Consider the following 12,306-nt stretch of genomic DNA (forward strand, 5'->3'; position numbering starts at 1 on the left):
AGAAAAAGAAACAGTTGTATTATAGTTGAAGAACTCTGCTAGTGAATAAAATGACTTATTAAATAAAAGGTTATTCCACATTTTATGAGGAACACGCAATCTTTTCACTAAATTTATCCATATGTGTTCAATACGAGTCGATATTCTAAACGTACCCTTAGTAAACGAAAACATTACGCCACTGCCTCCGTTTCAGAGTCATCTAAGCAGACTTGATTACTATGAAACTACTCTCTGAGTCACCCTTATGTCGCGCAGTATCTCAATTTATGATTTTTTTTTAACGCAGCGGTATAGTCCGCATTGTTTTGACGTAAGCTATATATTATAATATAATTGCAATTTAAAAATGTTAAAGTCAAAATAAAATAACTTTTTATGGAAAATTGTTTTTATTCTGTAGACGAGTACAAATAACTCACAAAAAATATTTCCTGATCTTCCAATGTTCGTTTTTATGTCTGTTTGTTTTTATATGTTGCAAATTTCATATCTGTCACCAAAAAAAATATATTTAACTTTCGAATTAGAGAAATATTTTTGTAACTGTATATTGATGTAGGTTGTGTTATGATCTAATTTTGTAGTAAAATTAATTAATTTCATTTTTATTACTTGGTCTGTCTGCCTTATTTAAATTTGCCGCCACTTAACGCTGGAGTTAGTTCGTCCTGCAGCCCACGTTGGCGCTGGCAACACTCTTCAGGATAAATATTTGAGTGAACGGGCCGTAGGGTCTGGCCTTGATATTGGTCAATTTTAATAGAATCGGCAATGGTCTGGATCAAGTGTATGGTCTGTTCATAGATATAAGAAAGTGGCAAATTGCTTTTGAATGGGATTATCCAAGGGTGGTCATTAAAATACAATGCAATAAGATTATTACCTAAAGTTTCGGAATTTAAATTCAGGTAAAATTGTGGTCCGGAATAGAAAATAATTTTATACCTACCTGTGTTTAATATTCTTTGGTTTGGTATACTACTTAGTTTAAGTTTATTAGTAATCATTCTTATTTCGTGTGTAATACAGGTGTGCGAATTATGCAAAATATGAACGAGTCTAGTGTATCTCAGGAGATGCTCCCGCCCAAATGTAAAAAACACTAAGGAAGTTATAAACAATGTTTATTTGACTCTCATTGAACGTGGTGCCAGCAGACAAGCATCTTTAGAAGAAACGGTCACATTAACGAAAATTCCAACATCAACTGTATGGAAAATTGAGAATAATCCCATTTCAGCGAGGAAAAAAAGAAGCGATGCTGACATTTTCTCGAGTGCAGTGTGTCTACGCTTTTTTGCTGTTGGCCCCTTGTCATAGCAATAATCTTAGACAGAAAGAATGGTAAATATTGGAAAAGTTGTAGGTTTTTGAAAGATCTTTAATTGTAAGAAAAAATGATCCTATATATGTTGTGCAATTTAAGAAAATCGAGATTTTTCAATTTAAAATGATCTAAATTACATACTCCGTGTAATTTTGTGTAAAATATTGGAAAAACCATTAGGTTTCGGTATGTATTATTATTAACACAAAAGTTGAAGAATTATAAAAGGGGTCAAAGACAAAATTTTAAAAATTGTATGTTTTATTAATAACTTTTGTGTTTACCATTTTCTGATAACTTTTAAAATCAACGGAATTATGAACTTTACTAGGTAGGACGAGTCGAGGCACTCTGTATTAGATCGCATTACATTCAGAAAAAAAAACTGGCGTCAAAAATACCCACCTCGAAGATTTCCACGCAAAAAGGGGCACACTCTAGCGATTAACAATTATCACAGTAAGTCTTGCAAATCCAAACCGATACCTACACATTGAAAGTTAAATCGCTATAAATAATGTTGTCTCGTTATCGTGTTCACTGATCGTGGTTAGAGACAGTAATACGTATCGATTGTGAGCGATCGATTTAAGTGATTTGCGTCTCTAATTTACCTACATTTAACCTATAATTCAAGTGGCACCACAGACTACTAAAACCTGATTGCGTCCGTAGTGGCATCAATGTCACAGATCTAAGGTCTATAACTGAGGCCTTCAAAAACTTTATAAAAAAGATGGCCATGCAAATTGGTAAATTTTAATGAAACGTATTTATTTACTTTGCAAACGATGTATTAAAAAATATAAAACGGTGCCCATTTAATTAATATTCGGGGGTATGTATACCAAATTTTGCAGCGTGTTTGTGATGTTGGCTGCATAACGTACATGTCATCCCCAAACTTGACCTTAAAGAAGACAATTCCTTAGAATGTATTTGGCATCTGGGGCAGTAATAGGTGAAAAAAATCCTCAAAGACGCTAACTAGACGACCAAAAATAAAGGTATATAATAACGATAATTATACCAATTTATTCCCGTAGTCGGTAATTTGTTGGCTATTAACCGCGTGACGTGGGTAAAGAATTGAAGATTATCCGTTGTAGACTTTCTCCAAACGCGAAGGAACAGATGATCACGCATTCTCTATTTTAAGAAGACGCGCGGTTTGATAACACAGGGACGGACCCCGCAGATTCCATTCCGCCTAGATTTTCGGTTAACTTTTTCTATCAGGGTAATTTGTTACTTTGGAAATACGAGAAGCCGAAACCAGCTCCAATCCTAAAAACTCCCTTTAAATACTTCTTTAAAATTTTAAATTACTTTTTGACGTAGGTAAGTGTATTCCCCTGACTCGTCTCTGAGCGCGTCGCAACAAGTTAAACGTTTCGAATACTAATTCGGCGTATTCGGTATAAATTTCAAAAGACCATTATGGAATTGCAAGTTTTCTCGAAAAAATCCAGACTGGTCGTTCAACCCGCGACATATTACGCATTCGAATCGCAACGTAAATATTGTAACAAGACGTAAAAACACACAAACCGACTTTAAGGTTGGGCCAATGTTGACGTTTTACTGGATTTCAGTTCTCCTAACAGGGTTAACGTGTCACCGAACGTCTGATTGGAAAATTCCAACAGCAACTTTTTTTTGTTTTTAATGTTAAAAACTGCTCGTTCACAGACAATTGTTTCGACAACACCGTGTCTTTATCAAATGTGTTAATTTATAAAATTCTGCTTTGTTTTGGGGAAAAAGAAACGGGTCTGACGAAATTTAGCATGTTGTAGAGAAGGTGAGGTTGGCAACGCGGGCCACTGACAGTTCAAAGCGGCCATCGTCGTCCGACCGGATATGACGTGTAATAAAACATTCACTTAGCGGCCAACGAAAAACCAAAACGACCTGAATTATTTTATATCTGCATCTAAACGCGAAAAAAACCGAAGTGATTGTAAGTAATGGTACCGTTCGTATATCTCTAGACTACTTTATTCAATAAATATCAGAGGCAATCACCATTACGGGCCAATTGCCCGCTTCCTAATAATAATAGTAACTGATAGTCTATTACGCGAATGCGTAGTAGCCATTGGTATACGCGATATGCGGCCTGCCAGTGCATAAACGATGTTAATATCCGCTTCTGTAATGTTTTATTTTTGCCGATATTGTAATTAAACTCAGATATGAACCAACTATGTGCGCTGGAATCGTGATACGAATGCCACGCCAATGACGTCATTTACAGCGCCATTTTTGCAAATTTTGCAAATTAAAAAAGCATAGTATAGTAAGAGTATTAAATAGCCGACCGTCATTTCTCTATTTGATTAACAGTCAGACTACTAAATAGTCAACTTGGCTTGGCTATTTAATTAAAATTTTATTTTACGGAGTTATTCTCTCCAATTTTTGTTTAATGTTAGAAATTGTCGAGAATTAAATAGTCAATGGCTCGATAGCCCAGCGACTCCCTTCCTTAATTTGTAGAATTGTATACGATTATATACCCAAGCGGAAACCATTTCTATTTTATTGTACGGATATTGGTTCGGCGTCTATTCTCTTTTCTTATTCTATGTTAGAGCCAAGCCAGTTCTACCCCCAAGGATCAAATAGCCAAGGAACAGCAATCATGCAGAAGGCCGCTTCAGCTTAACTCAATAGCCAATCAACTCTCTTTAAATTACATATTGTCACCTAAAAGCATGAAAAACCAAGCTACTAGCCCTTCTTACCTATATTTAACTTCTTTGTTGTTATTTTATATAAGAGAGTACCACAGCCACGGGCTTTTGTTCGTTATATATGTAGTGAATGTTACAGTATTCGAAACAGTCCTCGCTCAGTATTAACTATCCAAGCAACTATCATATCTCTCCCTGTTGCTACGGAGTGCCTCACAGAGTTAAGCCGTAGTTCAATTTCTATTTGCAATCAGAACGTATCAAATATTCAAGCGACAGTCATCCTCCATTTTATCTATTTCATGTTTCTGAGTGCACATAATTGAATAGTCAAGAGACAGTCACCTCTTTTTATTCCCCAGTTCAGGGAAACAAATAGCCAAGCGACCCTTTTCTTCATTAATATCGCTATGCTTAATAATCTATTGTGTTACGGAAGGCCGCTTAATGTTACCGGTTTTCGCCCCAAAGTATTAAATACCCAAGAAGCGGCCCTCTCTGTTTTATTTTACAGAGTGTGAGTTATTTTCTGTAGTGTCAGCTGAAGGTATCACAAATACCCATATCAAATTAAAGTTGCAGAGAATTGAGTGGCCAAGTCACTGCAATCATATCTATATTTTTCAGAGTAACAAATAGCCAAGCGACTCTCTTCTCTATTTCTATTTAATATTACGGAGTGCCCCGTAGGTAACTAAATATCCGAGCCATAGTCATTTCTATTTCTATTTTTTACAGCTGAAAATATAACAAATACCGAAACCAAAGCCATCCTTATATCTATTTAAAGCTACAGAGAATGCAGTCATCTCGATATTTTATTAACATTGGGACTAATAGAACGGTCGTGTGCCGCTCACATAGTTAAATAGCCAAGCGAAAGCCACATATAGCTGTATCATTTCTTTCAGAGACTGCCGGTTCAGAGTAACAAATAGCCAGGCGACAGTTTTTTATTCGGGATACCGGTTCAGAGTACCACACAACCAAGCGTATCTCCGCGCTTCTGACGTAACAAAAAGCAACCCCCGGACTCTACGCTCGGGCCGCGTAGCTTTGGGAGGCTTCGCGTTCGGGCCGGAGTTTCCGCGTCGGAGTCTCCGATGATGACGTGTTCCGGGCCCAATCCGACGGGCGCATATTACCCCCTCCCCGCCGGCGCCGACGACGTTGCCGGTCCTCCCGAGCCGGCGTTTTACGCGGGCTTCAAACCGAACGGGTCAGACTTCGGATGCAATTTGTTAGCGTTTCGCTTTCTTAGCACAACGGATCAATCGTTGGGCGCCGTAACCGTCGCAGTGGTAGTTGGTCGGAACAAGTGGTCGAAGTGGTGCAGTGTGTCCCGTTTTTTTTGTTGGTTAAGTGATTTTCCCCGTCGCATATATAAACAGATTATTTTAGAGGATTTACCGTAGATATTTCTCTTCGCGGCACCACCAAGGGAAAATATACCGAAAGGTAGGGTACCAGGGGGAGGTTTGATACATTTTAAAGGTCGTCTTATCAATTTGCCAGATTTTTTTGGTAGCCACGAAATAATCCAGCGTTTCGTAAGCCTTCATCAGGTTATTGCTTAAACGTCCAGAGTATCTTTCTCTGTTATAAAATTTTGATGTGATTAAGAGATATTTTTTCTTATCCGACTCTTTAAGGGAAACAACACAAATAGAATTAAAAGAAACCCAGTGATAATCAATAAATATGAATGTACAATTTTGAAAACAAAGCGTTCAAACGGAGAGTTTGAGTTTGAGAGTATTGATATATTTTTTCGTAAGGTTCTTCATAATGTGCTAATAAAATTGTGAAAAGGCTCTTAATATGTTCTGAAATACACTTTGTTTTCCTCTTTTTGTCAAGGAAAACAAATTGCCTAAAGACTTATAGAGCAGAAATGGCTAGAGAGAAGAGTATTCAATTATAACAATTCGATATTAAGAAAAATAAACAAATAAGGAAATATCCTCGGAAATATCACCAAAAAAAAAAAGACATGAAATTATTGTTATCGTTAACATAAAAATTGAAAAGGAAACAATTAGAGCAAAATACAAAAAGCCTAAAAAAATAATGATAACAATAAAGACAAAGTAATAGTTTTTTCAATTGGGTTTTTTTGTAGTTAGGGTATTTTTTTGTCTAGTAAAATTTTTATTTGAATCTTCTTTTAACAATTATCAAATTAATGGGAGGGAACAACTTATTAACACAATTAATAGGGACATTAATAAATGTAATACATGTAAACTTTTGGGCAAAATGTTGAAATTGACAATTACTTGAGGAAGACCCGATTCTTTTACCAAAAGCGTGGTTTGATCTAGTTTTTTGTAACATCCTGTATAATATGCTAATAAAATTATGGCATATATCCTGAAGCATTCTTTGTTTTTTGTTTCTTTTCTTTTCATCGAATATAAATTAGAAAAGTTGTTATTTATAATAACTCAATAAAAAAAATAAATTAGTAAATAGTGAAATAGGACAAAAAAAATTCTATCTGAAATGATTGTTATCGCTTAACATATTGTTGTTAAAAAATTATAAATTTTGATTGATTTTTATAATGAAAAAGGGCCAATTAACGCATGCTGTCATTTGATTTTATCCTAGCCTTATATCGTTTTGTCTCTAGACGTAGATTTTTTCTCCAATTATTTTATGAAATAAAAGTTTTGCATGTAAACACTTTCCATGTATTTTATTCTCGGGCCAGTGGCGTAGGGAACGTTATTTGAGGATAATCATCACTTCGCTGTGTACAGTAAAACGCTCATTACGTCGATTTTCCGCGGGCGTAATTAGCGAAATAATTATGTGTTTGTGTGTCGGTCATATTTCGAACGGTACCCGTCTCGAAGATAACCTTTGATACGGCGTGACTTTGAAATATGTTTTTGGGACATGCCGTATACGGGGTGCGTTCGATAAAGCCGGCGCGCAATTTTTCCGACTAAAATCCATAAACGAATTGATATCGAGATTTCAAATGAATTTTTACGACCTTTCCGAACGCGCACACACTCGCGGAATGTTATTGTTGTTGATTAACGTTTTAATTAGCTTCTGACAAAGCCTCTATTTTAGGATCCAATTTGAATAAAATTTAGTTTATTTGTTAAATACGGGGCGCTTCATTTAAATAATAAAAATGTGTCCCAAAATGGTTTAAGATAAACAAATGAAGTTTAGCCCACCCTTGACTTTTATTTTGCTCTCTCTGCTGAAAACTCATATTTACAAAAAAAACTTTTGTCATAAAAAGTTAATCTTCTTTAAAGTAAAAAGATAACCGGTTTAGGAGTTATTTCAGGTTTTAGCAAATAACGCTGTTTGAAAATGTCTTCTTTTTATTTCTGAAAACATTTAAGATGTCCAAATGAAGTTTAGCCCACAAATAAATACCCTTGATTGGACCATAAAAGTTACTACTGATAAAATTTTAATATTTTGTACATGGCAAGTCACATTTATTTCGCTCCCCTTCCTCTCAAAAATTGACATTTAAAAAAATAATTGCCACAAAAAACTAACTGGTTCGAAATAATTAATACCTTAGAGAATAAAGACTGTCTCAGTTTGGTTAATAAAAATATGTCTGACAGTGTCTTCTTCTTTTTATTTCCAAAAAAGTTTCGGATACCTAAATGGAGTTTAGTTCACAAATACCTTTGATTGGACCTTATAAATTACTGCTGACTAAATTTTAATATTTTGTACAGGACTCATCTGTTTTGCTTCCAAACTTCTTTTTATGCGGGCACTTTTATTGTTTTTGGTAAAAGCTATATTTCTTAAACAATTTGCCGTGAAAAAAAAAGAGTTATTTGAGGTTTTACCAATGCTGATTGTAGTAAAAAATATTGTAAATTCGTTGAAACTTACATTTTGCCAGTAATATTTTAATACTTATAACATTCAAAATTGAAAATCCACCCATCACTTACTGATTATTTATTATTATTTGTAACTCTCCTCTAACTTTTGTATGTTGCTAATTAGAAAAAGACTTGTTGTGAGTTGTGAGGTTCTATGTGTAGATTCAATTTTACATACTGACTTATATACAAGGTGGTTCAAAAAAGCATAGCATATCAAAGTTAAATTGGAGGGGTTATCACTTCATAACACAATTTAAAAATACATAACTTGTTGTAGTTATTTTCTCTTTATAGCGAAAATTAGTTAAAAATAAAATAATTAAATGGTTGGGCCATGTTTTTTTATTTAATTGTTGTTGTTCAAAAATGGATAAAAGAATAATAAAATAAATAAAAAATGACAAAAATGCAAATAGGGTTAGAGAACATACTCAAATCAGTGCAAAAGAATCTTTTTTTATGAAATACTATGCGGGGTTTCTAATAAAAAAAAAAACTTTGATATACTATGACTATACTATGACATATTCAACCCTACAACTGTTTCGTTCCCCTTTGTTTGCTAAAATGTAAAATAAAAAAGTTAGAGCTATATATTATAAGAATATTTAAAAAATGGTATTTTTAAAGTGAAGTATTAGATTTAAAAGTTTAAGGTTCTGTGTCAGCGTCAAAAATACACCTAATTCTGAGATGGCTGCAAACTTTGAGGTTATGGTCTTCCGTGGACATAATTTTCTTGTTTAAAATTCAAGTACACATGTATATGAATCTGTGGGTGGATTCTAAATATCCTTCCGCATAAATCGCTCGGCAATAAAAGCGCAGATTATCGAATAGATTATCGACGGACTAGAAAATTGCGAGCGGCTTCGTACGACATGGCGAAGCCGAAGCTTTTAATCCTTTTACGTTATGGACGTAAAGTTTGCCGCATGAGAATAAGATATTTATCGGTACGGCGGTCTAATCTGGTGCGCCATTGTTGTCAACTCGATCACGAAGATCTCGAATTTTTATCGCCTCTTTCCGCCATTTGGGTGGCAATTTTTTTTACAATACAGGGTGTTTTCCAATTGAATGATAATAATGATAAACATATGTCCTAAGCGGCTTAACTTTGGGTCGGTAAAATTTTCAAAAATAGCTTTTTTTTAAATACACAAGTGGCGCAATTCTCTTTTTGATATACTGATACTGATATACATCAAAGTGTCGTATATGACCTTTAACTTCGCAATGAAGGAATAATGAGTAAACTAGACGAATTTTTTTTTTACTCAATACTGCTCTCTGAGAAGGGCAAAATAAATTTTGACGAAACACGAATACATATATGAATACATTCCATTTATTAATTTTAAAATTCAATTTATGTGGAACTCGAACATTTATCTTGAATATTTAAGTGGAGCTGAATGACAAACGAGTCATTGCGTCGTACCCTTGACATATATTTGCAAAAATTTTGCAGCGATTTATAGTGAATGTGTGACATTTTCTTGAATAATTGTTGTTGTCGTTACAAGAACCCACAGATGTCGCCGCAATCGATTCAACACAAACACTTCTCAACAAAATACTGAAAATACCTTATTTTGCTTCTGGCATCGGTTGATAAAATTGACCCACCAAATCAGTGTAAACTGTTTGGGGGAATGAACCCACTTGGTCCTTTGTTAGCCGAGATTTTTATGGATTTTTATCCTTTAAGTAAAAGTTTTCTATGGTGGTATAGATACGTGGATGATGTCTTTGCTTGCCCGGTTGGAACAGATGGAACAGAATAACTCTATTAATTTTCTAGACTTAACTATTACGAAAACCGAAATTTTTTATTTGCAAAGAATAACCATGCAGCTGTGCAGAGAATAAATGGCGCTGAGTTTCCCAAAAATCAGCGTGCTTTTTTATTTCAAGGGAACGCACTTTGTTTATTTGACTGCCTTATTTCGATTCAGTGTTATTCCACGAATTCCGTCCTATTCAAAAGAATTTCGTGCAAGGTGCTTCCAGACTTTTCAGCTGCAGGTACCGAAGAAATGCGACTGAACGAAAGTGACTTGAGAAACGCGGAGTTTATTTTTAACAGTATTTTAACCTTTCTTCGAAATACAGGCGAAAAGAACATGACACGAAATGCGTCTGACCTTGACTTTGCGAATTTAAATGGAATGCGGCGTTGCCAGCTTGAGCAGCAGAACACGGCCTTATTTATACGAATAATTTTCTTTTGACTCCTGACGATGGGCGTAAACGAAACGTTTTGCCGGCGAACTGCTTTCTCACGTCAAAAAATAATTATCCGTTACCCGGGTAGTCGCCTTAACTGCCTTTTTTTTATTTTTAATCTAATTGTTAAGTGCCATCGTCATATTAAATCTATCCGAGCGTCTACTTTCCTTTTTGGTCAAAGGTAAAAGACCTCTGCGGAGTGAACCAGTTTTATTCACACGGAATGCATCTTTTGTTTCCACGCGTTCCTCCTTTATGGCGTGGTTATTAGGCAATTCGTCCATTCATGGTCCTGAGAACTTGTGTTTGTTGCATCGCTTCAAGTTCTCAATTTACCAATTGTACCGGACAATTCCGTCCGTGTATTTCACAAGCTGTGATTCACCGAATAATATAAATTTGGTTTTGGTAGATATGGTGATTAAACATGTGAATTATTTATGAGCATTATTCATAGTTTTTCACGCACATTGTTATGACAAAATTAGGATTTGAATATTTTATTATTATAATATTTATTATATATTTTTGTGTCGTTCTTTTTTATTCCTGAGTGAGAACGAGCATCTGTTGGCCGATGGCCAAACGTCTAATAATTTCTAGAGGATAATCGCGTAGTAGTTGGTAGTAGAGCCGCTCAATTAACCACGTGACAGATAGCGCACCTAATACGCAAAATCCCGAGTGTTCTTTATCGCTTAATTAAAAATAGTGAATAGTAAATTATAGATCCAAGTTGGCTGTGCCGTGGGGGGAATAACCATTCGTCTGCTCCGTGGAAAAAGGAAATAAATAACTTTTGGTTAGAAAATTTTAATTATTAATCCAAGCCTCCTTTGATTGAAGCTTTAGAACCAGCTTCCGCTTTTAAGACTTGAATGTTTACGTCAGATGTCTAGGTCACTTTTAATATTAATTTGGACGAGTTACTTAAACTGATTCCCCTTTCCTTTTAATGCAAAGTCTCCATAGAGAGAATATTTTGATGGGTTGAACATTTATTCACTAATACCAATATAATAAAGGAAAGTTTCGTCAGGAAAATATCGTAATACGTCTAAATATTGACATTTGATAAAGACACGGTGTTGTCGAAACAATTGTCATGTCAAAATATATAAGTTCATGAAAATCTGACCCTTTAGTTCTTATTTATTTTGATAAATGGATTTTCATCAAGTAAAAGCCACCTCAGTTCAACTTATCTGAATTTAAATTAAAACACAAATGTGCTCTCATTTGTTGTTTGTAAAGATATTCGATATAAAATTAAAGAAACTATGAACATTTTTTTTATTGATTCACGGAAGTTACTTTATTGTATCTTTTTTATTGCAAAAGTTATTACCCAGTGTATTCTTGTTATTAACCAAATTCGACATCGCAACTGACAGTTGACAGATGGGCGTCCTAGCATAGATAAAGCGGTTTGATTTCTTCCTACTTGAAACAATTTTCAACTATCGTTCAAAACTGATTCTCATTTTTAAACCAAAACAAATCCAGTGCATTGTCTCCCCTCCCCCTCTCTCTCACTCTCTGTGTGTTTCGTCGCATCCGTAACTAATTAAAATAGATTATTCCAAGCGCTGACAAAACCCACGCGTCAAATTACGACCGTTTTAAGGACGTAAATAAATATACAGGTTGTCCTGTTATGCGGCAAATGTAACGATCGCGACCCCTGGCGGTGGGCGGCGAAACTCATTTGCATACAATGCGGCGCCGCGCGGCGCGTTGGGATTTCATTTGCTCGTATTTTTCATTTTATCGTTGATAAATATTTCGGGTCGGAGCGAGAGGCACTTAACAAACTTACTGTGACGGCCGAGCTTCGAGCAAAGGTCGCGGAATGTTTAACCTCAAATCTTCGGCGACGCGGAGCCCGTGATTGACGGCGATCTGCGTGTGGAACGATTGAAGAAATTGTTTCTATTGTTCGCGGTTAACTCTTGCAACGACAGCCTTATGCGTTTTAATTAAATAAAAGTAGTAGTAATGACGGGCGAGAGAGAACCGATAAGATTCGCGGGTAAGCTTTATGTTTAGACATAACACCGATACAATGAATTTTTTTAAATGCTTTTAAATTTTTCAAAGAAGCTTCAACGGGCTACTGTAATACTTTTTACAAAACTTGTGGATTCCTCCTGCGTCGGTA

General features: G+C 35.2%; 2 protein-coding genes across 2 annotated transcripts in view; one reads left to right on the plus strand and one right to left on the minus strand.

Moving 5' to 3' along the window:
* LOC132696065 (mitoguardin) overlaps positions 1–12,306 on the minus strand; it is a 71,940-nt gene that overhangs the window by 5,974 nt on the left and 53,660 nt on the right. The window lies entirely within an intron of this gene.
* The window catches only part of LOC132696066 (protein unzipped), a 49,735-nt gene continuing 42,670 nt past the window's right edge, over positions 5,242–12,306 (plus strand). The window contains exon 1 of the mRNA XM_060660623.1: positions 5,242–5,487. The gene's annotated coding sequence lies outside the window, so the exon portion shown is untranslated. The remainder of the gene's footprint in view (positions 5,488–12,306) is intronic.

Source organism: Cylas formicarius, unplaced genomic scaffold (assembly GCF_029955315.1).
Source record: "Cylas formicarius isolate icCylForm1 unplaced genomic scaffold, icCylForm1.1 PGA_scaffold_1__22_contigs__length_36826433, whole genome shotgun sequence".
In the NCBI taxonomy this organism is placed as follows: Eukaryota; Metazoa; Arthropoda; class Insecta; order Coleoptera; family Brentidae; genus Cylas; species Cylas formicarius.